This window comes from Panicum virgatum, chromosome 4N (genome assembly GCF_016808335.1).
Source record: "Panicum virgatum strain AP13 chromosome 4N, P.virgatum_v5, whole genome shotgun sequence".
NCBI classification, from domain to species: Eukaryota; Viridiplantae; Streptophyta; class Magnoliopsida; order Poales; family Poaceae; genus Panicum; species Panicum virgatum.
In genome coordinates, this window is record NC_053148.1 from 46,166,983 (window position 1) to 46,181,920 (window position 14,938).

The 14,938-nt window shown below is 45.8% G+C and overlaps 1 long non-coding RNA gene across 1 annotated transcript; it reads left to right on the top strand.

The window, feature by feature from the left end:
* The first annotated feature begins 6,499 nt into the window (after positions 1-6,499).
* Positions 6,500-9,760, top strand: LOC120668429. The gene is made up of 2 exons (XR_005672437.1): positions 6,500-9,285; positions 9,384-9,760. It is a non-coding gene; the product is annotated as an uncharacterized LOC120668429 (long non-coding RNA).
* Positions 9,761-14,938: the final 5,178 nt, after the last annotated feature.

Below are 14,938 nucleotides of genomic sequence, written 5' to 3' on the forward strand. Positions count from 1 at the left end.
GCCCGCCCTGATTGGATGACAGACATTCCCTCCCTGATTGGTCGGGGGCCCACGTGATGCAACGGCCCAGCCCAAAGCTGCCCGCCAAAGCGGGGGCCGCGACTTAACATGAAAGCCGGCCGGCCTCGCGCGCTTTTCATGCATGCAGGGCAGGCCCTTCGACCTTTTTCTTCGCTCCTCCTCGGCCTACCCTACTCCATGCACAAATACGCATGCATCCTACCCGTAGGGATCTCGATGCCTGCCAGCTCCTCTTTGCAAAAGGCCTGCCCCGGCACCGTGCTCTATGGCTCGCCAACACTCTAATATATAATAATCTCTTCTCTCTCTTTTTTTCCAAATAATTAAACGTACTCATCAGTTCCAAATAATTGTTCACCCTATGTTTGTTCCAAGCTAAACTCCTCTACTTTTGACCAAGTTCAGAACACCATTAACTATAAAAAATATTTTCCCTTTTCTATCCACCCTCAGATATGTCATAATAAATGGTAGTGCCACTACTACAAAATTTATCATCGCAAACGCTCTATCACTCCCGGTGAACGTGGGTAGAGCAGATGAGCAGGGGGCGTACAGTCTTTTCCTTTTTTTTAGCCGGCATCACCGCCGGTTATATAACCGGCACTGATGGCTCACCTTATCAACATCGCCTTAGATCCAACAGGGATCCAAACCGGCGGTGATGGGCTTTCTGAATCGGCGGTGATGATCTTGTTTGCAGTTATCTAGTATTGTATGTGCTACTACATTTTTTTTCTATAAAGTTCTCAGTTAAAAAGTACACAGGTTTTGATTTTGAATGAATCTGAAGTGGAGGAGAATGCTTACAGTTACAGGGTACCAGCATGATCAGCTCGGAATATCCCAAGAAATCTCTCTCTCTCTCTCTCCCCCCCCCCCCCTCATGCCAAAATCTCTCCGGCCATCTCTGCCTCTCGTCGCAATCTTTTGGTGCGATCACGAGCGCGATGCATCATCAGTGCCATAAACTAGTGCGGCGGATGGGCCGGTCTATAGACTGTGAGCGCGAGGCGACAAGGGAAAAGTTAGTTTGCTCACGCACATCGCACACGCACGTGTCTCTTTCCTCCATCATCGAGCAGAGCTGGACTCGTTGGTTGCATTGGTTGCCTGGTCGCTGATGCATGCGTAGGTGGAGCAGATTAGCAGCAAGTCCTTCGTGCTTATTGTAATCCATCGTGCTCTCTCTTTACACCCACAAAATCGATCATGTGTATCGCAAAAAAACGTCTCCTTTTCTCCTTTCGGTACTTTATGATATTTTGAAAAGAATTGTGCACTAGCAGATGCAGGGGCGGAGACAGGGGGGCGGACAGGGGCCTGGCCCTGCCATGGTCCCCAAATTTACATTACAAATTTAAATTTTGATTAAATTTTTATATAAATTTGTATGGTTGGCCCCCCTAACAATGAAAAAATCGACTTCCTGACTCCGCCCCTGAGCAGATGTCGTCTCCTAGCTATAGCTAGTTTATATATCATCTTGTCTCCTAGCTATAGCTAGTTTATATATCATCTTGTCTCCTAGCTATAGCTAGTTTAGATATGAGTAAAGTGCGTCACCGGTTCCTAAACTTGTTCGACTGTGTCATTCCGGTCCCTAAACTCGTAATTCGATCGTTTAGGTCCTCAAACTTGTTTGGCTGTGTCATTGCGGTCCCTAAACTTATAAACCATCTGTTTAGATCCTCAAATGTCCAGCCGTATCATTTCAGTCCCTAAATTTAGTTTTGAGTCTCATCTAAGCCCAAACCGGACGACCTAAAACCTTTATATCAAAAAATAATTTATAACTTTTTCATATGAACTCGAATGAAGACAAACTTTATATCAAAATTGTATCTCTTGACGCGATCTACAACTTTGCAGTTGAAAAGTTTTTGAATTAAAATTGTTAGAGTCCCAAAATTTAATTTTAACTTTTAAATTTAAAAATCTATAAACTTACAATAATATTTTGAGACCCTAAACAGTTTTAATTTAAAAATATTTCAACTACAAAATTGTAGATTACGTCGAGGGCTACTATTTTGATATAAAGTTTATCTTCATTCAAGTTCATATGAAAAAGTTGTGAATTACTTTTTGATATATAAATTTTAGATCGCCTTGTTTTGACCCATATGAGACTCAAAATCAAGTTTAGGGACCGGAATGACATGATTGAACAAATTTGAGGACGTAAACATTTGATTTTATAGTTTATGGACCGGGATGACACAGTGGAACAAGTTTATGGACCGAGATGACACAGATGGACAAGTTTAAGGATCTGAACGGTCGATTTGTGAGTTTAGGGACCGGGATGACACAGCGACACAAATTTAAGGACCGGTGATGGACTTTACTCTTTAGAGATATTTTGAAAATAATTTAGAGGTGTTCGAAGCAAGAGAAAAATTTAGATGCCCGAAACACCTAAAATGCCCCGGATAAAGGCCGATGTATAGATGGGGGGATTGAAAAGAAGGATGGTTTTGTTTTGCTAATGGAAGGCAATTATATGGTCGGATATGACTTAAAAAGTACTTCCCGGTTCTGATGGCATGGGTATATATGGACTACTCTCAACTTTTACCTTCTCTCGATAGGCAACCTTAGATCGACCTGCTAACATTCTCTGACCCCCCAAAAAAGGGACAAACCTGTCTGAATCTCATTTGGCTCATGATCTTTTTTTCTTTCCCTCTTGAACGACCACATTTGGCTCATTATCATTCGCATGTTAATTTAAACTTTAGATTTGAGCAGTATATTTTTTTGAAGAAATATTTGAGCAGTATATTGATGAGGCGCAATTTTTACCACAAAGGAGAGGTCAAGTAAGTTCTACTAAGTACTAGTACATATGATGAAATCGTGAGGCATGCGGTGAGCTACATGTAAAAGGCTGCTGCTGCCTCCCGGCCGGTCAGCTCTGGAGAAGCAAGCCATGATTCTCGCACGCTAGTGTATACATGTATGCAAGTCCAGCAACATGACACATCTCTGTACATGCGTGCCTCACTCGTACCATGCATTGCAGGCGGTGTAGAGGCCTAGAGGGGACATGCGTGGGCCCTGGAGAATCCGACCGTAGGGTGCCGCCAAATGTTCTTTTCTACGTCCTCGTTGACTGCTTCGTTGACCTCTGGGGCCTTTTCTTCTGATATAAAACTGCAGCGCCTCATTTCTACTGGTCCATATACACATACAACTTGATACAGTGCCAAATGCCAAAGCAAAAGACGTATAGGTAGCGACATGTGCATGATGTGTATCGCCTCATATTTCGCCGACAAGGCTTAAGCTTTTTGGTGAAGTTGTTGATGCAACCGCAAGCACGCAAATTACCAACTCTAAAAAACACCTAGCCGTAGCATGTGATGCAAGTTTAATTTTACTTGCAGCAGTTACCTACCTCGATCTGCTAGCTAGCGTGTGTCCTGTGAACTGAAAGTGATCAACCCATTAACCTGATCATGTATTATTCAGATCAGAGTGCAGGTCAGCACTTGCTTTTGCCGCAAGTGTAATGCATGCGATTGTTTTTCTGTTTTCTTTGCGTGGACGCGAGCGGTGCGTGTGAAACCATCTCCGATCCATCGCAACTGCTAATTTGGAGAACATTCCCTTGTCCTCCCCTGGGGTGAAAGGCCCCAAGGGGAAGCGTCCACGCGTTACCCCCCGTGTCCAAGCCAACCATCCCATCTCCTTGCACCAACTGCACCGCCCATCTCCAACCAAACCAAATCCAACCTAAGAGGGCGTTTAGTTCCCAAAAAAGTTTGCGCAGTACCCGTCACATCGAATTTTCGGACACATGTATAGAACATTGAATGCAGTTGAAAAAATAACTAATTACATAGTCTAACTGATTCCTACGAGAAGAATCTAATGATGCTAATTAATCTATGATTGGACATTAATTGTTAAATAACAACGAAATGTGCTATAGTAGCAAAACCCAAACTTTTTCACCAACTAAACACCCCCTAAACAGCCCATAAAAACGCATGTATATGCCTGCCTTGAAGTAGCAACTATGCAACTGTAGCTTTCGTTCACTGAATATCACATGCATGCATCAGATACCGTTTGTACAAGTCTTCCCTTGGGTGCCAAGCCTTATTGACTACTGGTCAAAAGATGAGAGCACTGAGCAGCGAGCACCTGCATTAACAATAGACGCAGGAACTTTCTTTTGCTCCGGAGAAAAGGAATCTGTGTTCGGATTAGTGCTACTGGTACTGCCATCTGGACCCATTTAAGAAATTAAAGATGGCTGTCGTGGCTATAAGAGGAGGGCCACAGCCAAGTGGCGTAGTGCACCCGCCTAATCCCAGAGGGTGGTTATTCGGGAAAGTGCAAGCTATTCCTCAGATCTACTCATGAAGCAAGAACACAAGAACACACGAGGATTTAGAGTAGTTCGGGCCGCCGGAGCGTAATACCCTACGTCCACTGAGAGTTCTATTGCTCTAGAGTTCGTGGATGAGTCTATCCTCTGCCTCTAAGCCCCTTTTGAGACTTGAGTCCTTCTCTAGTGGGCGCCCCCCTTTTATAGCGCAAGGAGGACGTGTACACATGCGTTGAACTCCGACAGGTGAGCCCAACAAGGATGTATAGTTTACCATCAAAAAGACATTAACAGTGCCTTGTGAATCTCTTTCTGGATATGCTTCATCGCCCTGTAGACTCTCTGACCGAGGGGGGTCTTCACCTGTCCCATCGGCGAGGCGCCCGTTGAGGCGGTGTAGGTTGCGGCGTAGAGTGTTGGGTCTACCGCGTAGGCGTTATGATATTCCGTCGCCGAGCTATCGTGTCTAACTGGCGTTGCAGACTGACGCGCGTGGCGTGGGTGGCGCCAGCGGCTGCACTGTGCGCCTTGGTAACGCGCGATCAACAGTACAGCCTGGCAAAAGTCACCTCGGGCTCTGCTGTGGCAGAGCGCACTTAACATCTCCCGCATTGAATGCGGTAGGTGGGCTAGTCTTCCCGGGGAAGCTTCGCGGCTGCGCGCGCGTGCCTGCGCCTGTGGGCACGTGGCAGCTCCGGACCCCCTCAAGCGGGGTGTCTGTTCCCTCCCCGCTGAGGAGTTCGGATAGTATATGGGGGTCCGGGATTCCGTGGAAAGTCCGGGCCCTCCGGCTGTTTTGGCTTAGCGCTCCCTTCTTCGGGACACGCGGCGTCACCGGACCCTTCCCTAGCAAGGAATGGGTCTGGTGCTGCTGACTGGGTGAGAAGGGCTTCGGACCGCGGGGGTCCGGCTGCTCAAGCCATCAGTGCGTAGTCACAGATAACTTCGAAGCTCTTGCCTAGACACGGCAATCACCTCTGGGACACGTGGTGACACCGGACCCGTCCCTGAGCGAGAAGCGGGTCCGGGACCGTTGGTCCGGTGAGGTGGAGTTGGACCCCAGGGGTCCGGCTGCTCAGCTCCTCAGGGCATAGTTACGGATAACTACGCGAACGCAGCAAGAGGGAGTATCCTAGTCTAGAGATACCGACAATTGCTAATGTAACAGTTGGCTGGGGGCACGATACAGGTCAGGTCATTCTGTAGATAACGTAAGAAATGGGGCAGAAATGACCAACTTCTCCAGCTAAACATACAGTAATGCATGTGTTACCACCAGACTGGACGCAGTTGTTGAATAAAACTGTAGCTGCATACAGGCCGGGCCATATGCTATTCTGCCAGTTAACTACTGGTGCATTCACCAGATGTACTGAAATAGTGCCCCGAGATCCATCAGTATATATGTACTACATGTGACTGATGAACAATTTGCCCGAAAAAATTTACAGTCTTTGCATCTGTGCACACAGTCCAATAATAGTACTCCTACATAATAACCTCGGTAAAAATTTAAAGCGGACAGAACAGTGATTTTGTGCGAGCATGGCCCAAACTTGTGGACCTGAGGCCTGTTTGGTTCTTTGTAGTACAAGTAGCACAAAAATTTTGACTAATAATTAGAATTATTAAATAAAGTCAATTTATAAAACTAACTCCACAATCCTGCGCTACTTCGCGAGACGAACCTAATGAGGCATTACTGTAGCCAATCATCGATTAATTACTGTCATTAGATTCGTCGTGAAAAGTTACACCCATCCGTGAAAAGGTTTTGCAAATAAACTTCGTTTAGTACTCCATGCATAGGAGATTCTTTTCTCGGGAATCGTGTGCGCCACTCGTGATACAGAAACAAACAGGGCCTCAGCGACAGCGGCGCCGGGGCGTCTAGCCTGTCTTAGGTGAGGTGCGTGTGTGTGGCGGCATCATGATCTTGGTCTGTGATTGGCATGGATCAGATGGAGGGGTTGGTTGGTATAAAAGAATCTGGGCTGGACTGGAGCACGTCCAACTACTCCAGACAAAATCCAATTCACAAGTGAAAACCTAGAAAAATAGAGAGAGAGAAAGAGAGAGAGGCATGCTTGCATTGCTTTGCTTTTCCCCCCTAGCTTTGTCTCCCTCACTCCCTCTCTCTAGTTCTAGCTTGTTGCTGAATACATACAGCTGACTGGAGTGGGCTTCTGCCTTCTGCTGGGACTGGGAATAAAATGGTGTGATTCCCTGCCAATTTCATCTATCTAGTCTCCATCCATCCATCCATCTGTCTATCCAGAGCCAAAGTCCACAGTATGGTGCTTGAGGGGCCTAGGAGAATATCACACAGAGCCTACACATGAGGCTTGCAGGTCGAGTACTCGAGTCTCCATGGCTTCATCCAACCTTGGCATGCCAAGGGAGGGGAATGAGTGAGGCCTTTGGACTTTGGTATTACTCCCTAGTACCTAAATTTCATTTCTTTTCGCCATTGGTGGCTGTGGGTGGTGCAAGTTCAACTACTTATGTTTACACTGACAAATTTAATTTATTGCAAAGTGTAATTTTGTGCCAACAAAGTCCTAAACTACTTCATGCATCATAAACATTTTGTTTGCATTTATATATGTACATCTAAAATGGTTCTCATCTCTGACTTTACAGCACAATAAATAAGTAATAAATAAATAAGAATAGATAACCGTTGGGTAGTAGGAGGAGTAAGTGGTGGTGTGGTGACAACAAAAAAGAAGGGCAGGCACGCCGTCCCCTTCCCACCTCTATAAAATCCAGCTTCTCCCCCTTCTAGCTTCTACCTCACTCTTCCACTGTTCTCCCCACCTTAGCCGCCCACATGCCTTTAGCAGCTTCTCCAGCCTCCTATTCTCTTGGTGCTCATCACCAAGATTTGCTCAGTCCTGCTTCCAGGTCAGCTGTTTCTGCTGGCTCAGCCGTCTCCCCCGACGCCGATCGATCTCCATCGAGCTTCTGATGTGGAAATTGTGGACGCCATGGAGCTACCTCGGCGGGAACCAGGTTTGGTCGACGATCGGCTAGCTCGTGTGTGCCTGGCTCCCTGTATGCCACACATGTAGCCCAACCCGTGGCGCGATTGGATGCTGTGGGTGGCGTGCAAGGAGCCAAGCATGCAGAACACAGGCCATGATCATCTCCTCCCAATCTTCTGATCTGCTAGTTTTTTGGGTCATCTTGGAGATACTGATGCACATATTTCATGCTGTTTTATCCGTATGCTTTCCTGTGCCTGCCCGGTTTTGAATTGTTTCTGCAGAGGGGCAGAATCAAGGATTCAATTCAGAAAGAAAGGTGGGTTGTTCCTCTTCAAGCTTGACCCAAATCATTCAGAGAGAGTTTGCAAATCTCGTCATTTCTTATCCTAAAAATGAATGACACATCTACTACTCTCGTGCTTCGTGGCCTCGAACTTGCTGATTCTGAGTGTAAATTTGTTTGATTTCCCTTGAGTTCATAGAAACAGGGCTAAGGAAAACATTGAAACTTTGTTGGAACCGAAGCGCCGCCCCGTTCTTTGGTAGATGTGTTGTCCATTTGATCACCGATCTGAATTAGAAATTAGAGTTCTTTGCCTGTGCTTGTTTGAACTTATTTTTGGGGTCTCAACCATGTCGCCGGCCGGAAATTTGTAGGTGTGCAAGCCATTTTTGTATTTTAGTTCTTGAGTTCTCGTCTGGATTAGTGTGCAACTGAAGCGGATGTAGCTGTCTTTCATTTTGGGAAAACTGACACATCCTTAAAACTTCGGCAGGAAATGGCCAGCAGGTGTTAATAGGTGCAACTGTGCAAGCTTCGGTTACTACTCACCAATAATCTGTTTGACTGAAACGGATGTAAGCTGGACCTTCATTAGTCCAGCTATATATATATCCTTTTGTGCTCAAATTAAATACAGTATTTCCAACTGTTCTTAAATCATAAAGTTTCCTCGTTCTTATCATATGCTTCACAACTTTGCTTTTCCATGAAAGTATAGACCATGTCTTTCGGTCTGTTCGGCTGATCTAGTGAATAGTATTCGACTGATAGAATGAATAGTATTATGTGAGAGGGGATAAGCCGAGACAAGCCGAGATTGGATCAGCCGAACAACCCCTTTGTAGAAATAACCCTTCTCTCTCCCTTTGGATTGAATTTATGTGTAAACTCCTGATAATTTATAAATGGTAACCCAAACAATATATATAACTGTAGTGTATAGTACCGGTAGGTTTTAACTATCGATATGCTTTTTACTAGCTTGTAGTGACAATCGTTCCCACATATAAGTTGGCGCTGTCTTTTCAAGTATTCAAAATCATGCAAACAAACGTACACTATTTGAAACAAATGCAAACAAATCAACAGTTTCAAATCACAAATGTATAAGATTTCCACTTTTATATATGCTAAGTTATGTTGCAATGTACTGTGGTTTTCCATGTTTGTACCATGATGATTTTTTTTAGTAGTACCATGATGATTATTGATACTTCCATACATCAAACTAAACCGTCGGTCTACGACATAAACCACATTGAGTTTTGTCTTGCCACCATTACTTCTTTCTGCTCACAAAACAAGAGAGGCATATGCATCCATGTGTATACAGAACAATACTGTATATATTTGTTTGTATCTTTTTCTTCGATCCATCTTAGTAGATGTTGTAGTGTGGACGTGGTAGCACATGTTCTAAGTTTGTCTGGTATATTATCCAATATAATGGTACTCCCTGGTAAGACAGCTGAACATACAGCCCTTTGTTTTGTATCTTAGGCAAAATGCTGAATCAGATTTAGACACTTTGTACAGTAATAGGACCTGTTTAAGTGTTAAATCGCTAATGGAACAACAAAGGGTTTGCACTTTTTCAGGAAGAGGTGCCTTTTGGGACTTGAAGGAATAAAGAGCAAAGCTACCTTTAGGTACGTGCGTGCACGGTGTGATCTCTGACTCCATGTTGTGGTGTGTGCATATATATAAATATAATATACAAAATGTGCCTGTGGTACAATCTGTTCAGAGCAGCGAAGTACGGGGTACGTACTGAAACCGATACCCCCAGACGACAGTCGACACAGGTAGATTCTGCAGTATCTGTATTCTGCGTCAGACTCAAATTCGTACACCTTGTTGGGGAAAGAAGATCAGGTTCAGACGACGATCTCTAAGCATCTCTCTGCTATCCAAGAATCCCTAGTGATCCTGGATTGAAGGAATTGAGTTTGAAGTTAACCAAGGTTCTCCCAGAGCAGCATATGCATGAAGAAGTCTCGTGACAGTGTTGTGTTGAGTAGTACTGCAAGCAAAGTTTGGAGCTGAAGTGCAGGGAAGTATGCCTCTGTTCATGACATGACAATGTGTACATATTAATATCTGAAGGGAGGTGTATTCTCGTCTCCTTGTGCCTACACGAATCAGGCGAAGCGGCGCATGCCCTAGCCTGGCCGGTAGTCATCTCCATACTCTTGGGCGATGCTGGTGGTCGAGCCAGGCCAAACAGAAGGCTCTTGTCTCGCAGGTCCATCATGCTACTGTGCCACTGCCGCGCCTCCTTCCACCTGAGCTGAAAACGCATGTGGTTGTCCCAGTCTCCCTCCATGGTCAAGTCGAGATGTGCTGCCAGCTTGTTCCCTTCTTCACTTGGAGAGAGAGGGAAAGAGTCGCAGGGAGCTTTGGCCGTGGCTTTGTCCCTACTGGGCAGCCACCAGTCCAGCCAGCCAGCCAGCCATGCTCCAATAACAGCGGGCGAGCACAAGGACCGGGCCAGCCGCGGCTTTCTCTGCTTCCAAGAGAAGGCCTGCGACATGTCCTCCAAAAGCGGTCGAAAAGGAAATTCCCTCGATCATCTCGTGCCTCCCCATCCCTATCGCACTGCAGCTCCCAAAAAAGTCTCCGTCCTCTCTGACTCTCCGATGAAGAAGAGTACCCCTCTCTCACACACACGCTGCTGATGCGTCTCTCTGTGTGTACATCCATTGACACGTCGCCAGTGTATCGACGCTCGACGATAGATGAGTGGTAGTAGACGTAAGACGTCGGCCGTAGCCCGTAGGATCAATCCATGGATTATTGAGCAAGAACAATGGACCACCAAAGCAACGAACCGGCACTGTGCTGTATGTCTGTTCCCTTGTGTCCCCTACCTGCAGAGCGTCCCACCCATGCATCCAATATCATCCAGGCCCTGCTCATGCACGCCGCGTCCTAGCCTAGCCCATCTATTCTAGCTGACTAGCTCCCATCTCTCCACAACACTCTGAGAGCTGGTAGGGTGGTAGCAATCGCAAGCATGCTGCTGCATGCAAGTGTTCAAGAGCATAACTAGCTAGGGCACCCAAATACTCCGTGCCTGTTTCTTCTTGAAACTAAACGTGTGACAACGGTAATTTTGCATTTGATCATATATATACAAACTTGAGAAATTCTTTTGGATTGCCAAGCCCTAGGCATCATGTTCTCCTTTTTAATACATGCATAGATAGACCTCCTATTACTACTACTACTACTACTTCCTTCACAGTGTCGTCCTCTCACAAAGCTAGGTGATTTTTATTCAGAACTTTGTTCAGCTTACATCTATCTAGCTATATATAAGGCTGATCTGACCATATTCAGGACTACCTTAGCTTGTGTGCGACATGGTCCATTCTTTTTTTTTTTTTGAACGGGAGACATGGTCCATTCTAGTCTGAGCCTCACACAGTAGTACAGTACACGTGTCAATCACCAACTAACTGTATCTAGATAGTAGAGATACATATAGATGCAGGAGCGCTAGCTCGGACCACCCTGGCTTGACGACTCACCAGTCACCACCGATCGATCAGTATAGTTCACTACTACATACAAAACATGCATAGATGCAAGTAGGTACTGTCAGGAGCTCGTGGCCTAAAAAAACTCTGTATATTATACATTGCAATTAGAATGCAATGAAATTATTATCTTTGCCTTAGCGCCTTTTACTTGATGCATTTATCCATTTGTACGCAAGTTTTTTGCGGTGTACCAGAAGTGAAGGCTGTTTATTAGGACACAACTCTTATCAGGTGAATCAATGCTCACCCTGATAGCTAGATAAGTACAAAAAAAATTTGTCAATGTTCTCTAGATGCATATAATAAGAAAGGTGTGTCTCTGTCGTCACCAGATCATTCACTTCTCTGAATTTGTGCCTGAGGGAGTATTTGTCACATGATTTACATGACCAGATCATTCTTGGATCTTTTTTGAAACGATGGAACCAGGCATGAAAAAAACATTCTATTTCTTAACCATTAATTGTATTGAAGCCCGGCGGCCGCAAGAATAGTGGTGGTAAGACCGTCCACAGCGATAGGAGGAAATGGAGGAGTAAATCTACTGTTTGACACTGTAGATGCACTGTTTGGCACTGTAGACAGAGAGGGCGTGGGAAACGAGGCAAGAGCAAATTTGCTCTTGCTCTTGCCATTGTGGACAGCCTAAGGAGCTCCACATCTTCCTCCTTTTTCCCCCTTCCTCTAGATGTAGATCCAGTTTTTTCATGGGTGGCTCGGAGGTTGGCAGCCCGCGACGCGCCTCCCTATGGAGGTGGCCCGGCGGCGTGGTGGTGCTTCACCGCCGTGGCTACGTCGGTGGCTCTATGGCTCCGGCGACCCTCGGCGTGCGCAGAGTCGTCTTCTCCTTGGCTGCACTCAAGTGGAGGACGTCTTCCTCGCTCTGGTGGCCGCCGCCGTGGGGGTTTGCCTCCGATTGCCACTCCTGTCAGGGTCCTGTTGGGCACCATATGGGCTTTCTGGTGGAGCTGCTCGAAGTTGTCGTGCATTGCTTCTTGGTGCGCAGGTTCTCAGGCAAAAGGCTAGCTTATGCTGGTGACGAAGGTGTTGTGGGCATCATTTTCCTTCTTGAAGGCGTTACCGTGAGGATCTCAACTTGCAGGGATTGATCTAGGTGAAAACCAAAGAACTGATCACTGGTTTGGTCGGCGGAAACATTTTAATGTTGCTCTCCTCTTGAGGTGTTGTCTTGGAGTCCTTGAGGACGACACCATGGTCAGCTTCGAGCAATGACGGTGTCTGGTCTGTTGCGTGGTAGAGATCGACTAAGTGCGGTCTCTAGAGCTTAGGGTGATAAGAAGGCATAGGATCGTCGACGATCCTTACATTGAGAGTTTCTAAGAAGATAGTTGATGATGCAACATTTTTATTACTACATGAGGATCAAAGCAAGATCGAAGGAAGGATGTAGAAGAGTTTAAAACTAAGTCTTTCACTTTCTTTCTTATTTCTTCATTTCTTGTCTTTTGTATTCCTCGGTTGAAGGTTTAGAGTCTAAGCACTCATGTAAGTTTCTGACTTTGTGGGCAGATGTGTTTCTTTCACATGTGAATGTTCAAGACCGGGGTTTTACTTTAATCTAAAAAATTAATCTAATCAGAATCTGTATCCATCGTTGACCCTTCTCTCCTTGTTCTCATGGCTGAAAAGTGGGTGAAATGACAAAAATAGTGTGTGATTTGATTTCTCTGGCTGGATAATACCTTTTCTTTACTGAAACATTGCAAAAAAATTTGACAGAGGTTTGTCAAATACAATGCCGACGACAAATAATAAATAGCATTTCTCGTACAAGAAAAGCCACTTGAATTGGGTCAACAATTTGTACATCAACACCACCTAATAGGCAAATGGTCGTGATCATTCTTGCTTGTGCGCGCAGATCTATCTTACTGTTTGTTCTTGTAAACTCCATTTTTTCCTACCTTTTAATAAATTTGCAGTGTGTGTGTGTGGGGGGGGGGGGGGGTGCCCCTCCTGTCTCACTCAAAAAAAAATGCCGACCAAATGGGCGCAATCATCAGCTCACCCCCGTGATTCCTGCCATTTGTTCCAATAAAAATGCATATGTGTGGCTTTCATGGACAGGAGAAGATCAGACCCTGATCTCAGCTATCATTCTTGGCGGTGGCTCCGTGGCTGTAATGCTAGCAATGCTATCACGCTGCTAAAAGAACACTTGTGCGCACAATCTGCGAGCGTTTCCGGACAGAGCCAAAGGACAAAGAGCACGACTTTTGTACCTCTAAGATACACAAGAATGAGCTCATGCATCAAGAACTGGTCGAAAATACTAAAAGAGATGGATTTCAAAGCACTACATGCATGTCGTCTAGTGGAGCGCGGCACTGTTTGAATTTGTACACATATAGTGTGATGTATATGTAGATTGATCTAGGAGCTAGCAGCTTTGCTTAGGGTGTGTTTGGTTTTTTAAATTTAAGTCACTTGTCCCGTCACATCGCATATTTAAACACTAATTAGAAGTATTAAACATAGATTTATTACAAATATGATTTCATAAATTGTGACTTAATCACGAGACGAATCTATTAAACTTAATTAGTCTATACTTTGATCACTAGTTACTACAGTAACCATTCATTAATCATGTATTAATTGTACTTAATAGATTCGTCTAGAGTTAACCTTGCAACTTATGCAATTTAAAAAACCAAACGAGGCGTTAGACCAATGCGCATCATGCATTCTTCTTTCCAGGACACACTGTCTCATGCGAAAATAGACAGCGATACTACCTGATACGGAAGACGCATATGCCGGGCAGTCCCTAGCTAGAACCTATCACTGCATGTGCTTCAGTGGCTTTTGTTTATTTGGCTCTGATAATGCAGGAGCAAAAAGGTGCTTAATTGTCAGTTGATTTCTTTATTCAAGAAGAAAAGAACTCCTCAAAAGCTACTAATGGAGCCAGATCGATGCCGAAAGCCCCCCAGTCCTTCTTGTATTGCCGGTGCTCGCTTTCTGCGGTTGAGCCCCAGGTCACACTCACACTCACTCATGGTGTCATGCGGACAGCCGGACAGGCCCAGCGCACCAACCAGCAGCTCGAGCGTTCCACGCACCCAGCTGCCCTGTGATGAGCGAGATCACGGAGGCATGCCAATCACCCTTCCGATGCTTTGTTCCGAGAAGAAGGCGTCTCGCCTCACCTGACCTCCGTGTGCGGCGTGCAGGCCGGCGGGCACCGGCCGGGCATAGTGGCGGTGACGGCGAGTGCTGGCGGCTGTGGCCGCTGCCTTGCACGCATCATGATGCTGCCCGCCGTTGACGCCTGCCCTGTCTGCCCGCCCGCCGGATCCAAGGCCTGCGCGCGTGTCGGCCGCCGGCGAGACACCAGCAACCGGCCGGCCTCTGCGCTGACCAAACTTTCACTGCAGCGCGATCGATCGGGGCCTATGCGGTTGTGCCCTCGGCGTGCGTGCCTGTGTGCAGCTGCGTGTGCTGTGCCAACAGAAACTGATCACAAGACACACACAGAAGCTCCGGCCGAAGTACAGACAGAGCACTACAGAACACAGCGTGTGCAGGCGTTCCAACTCTGCAAGCGCCGTCGCACATGAACAAACTACGAGTAGAGTTGACACTAGGATGCTGCTTGACTGTGACTGCATCTGCAGTTTATATATAGTGTCATACAGATAATAGCAAAAAATGCCCTTTCAAAAAAATAGCAAAAAAGGAAGAGAGGTCAGAACTGTACAGATACTAAAAGATTTTTTTTCTGTACAGGCAC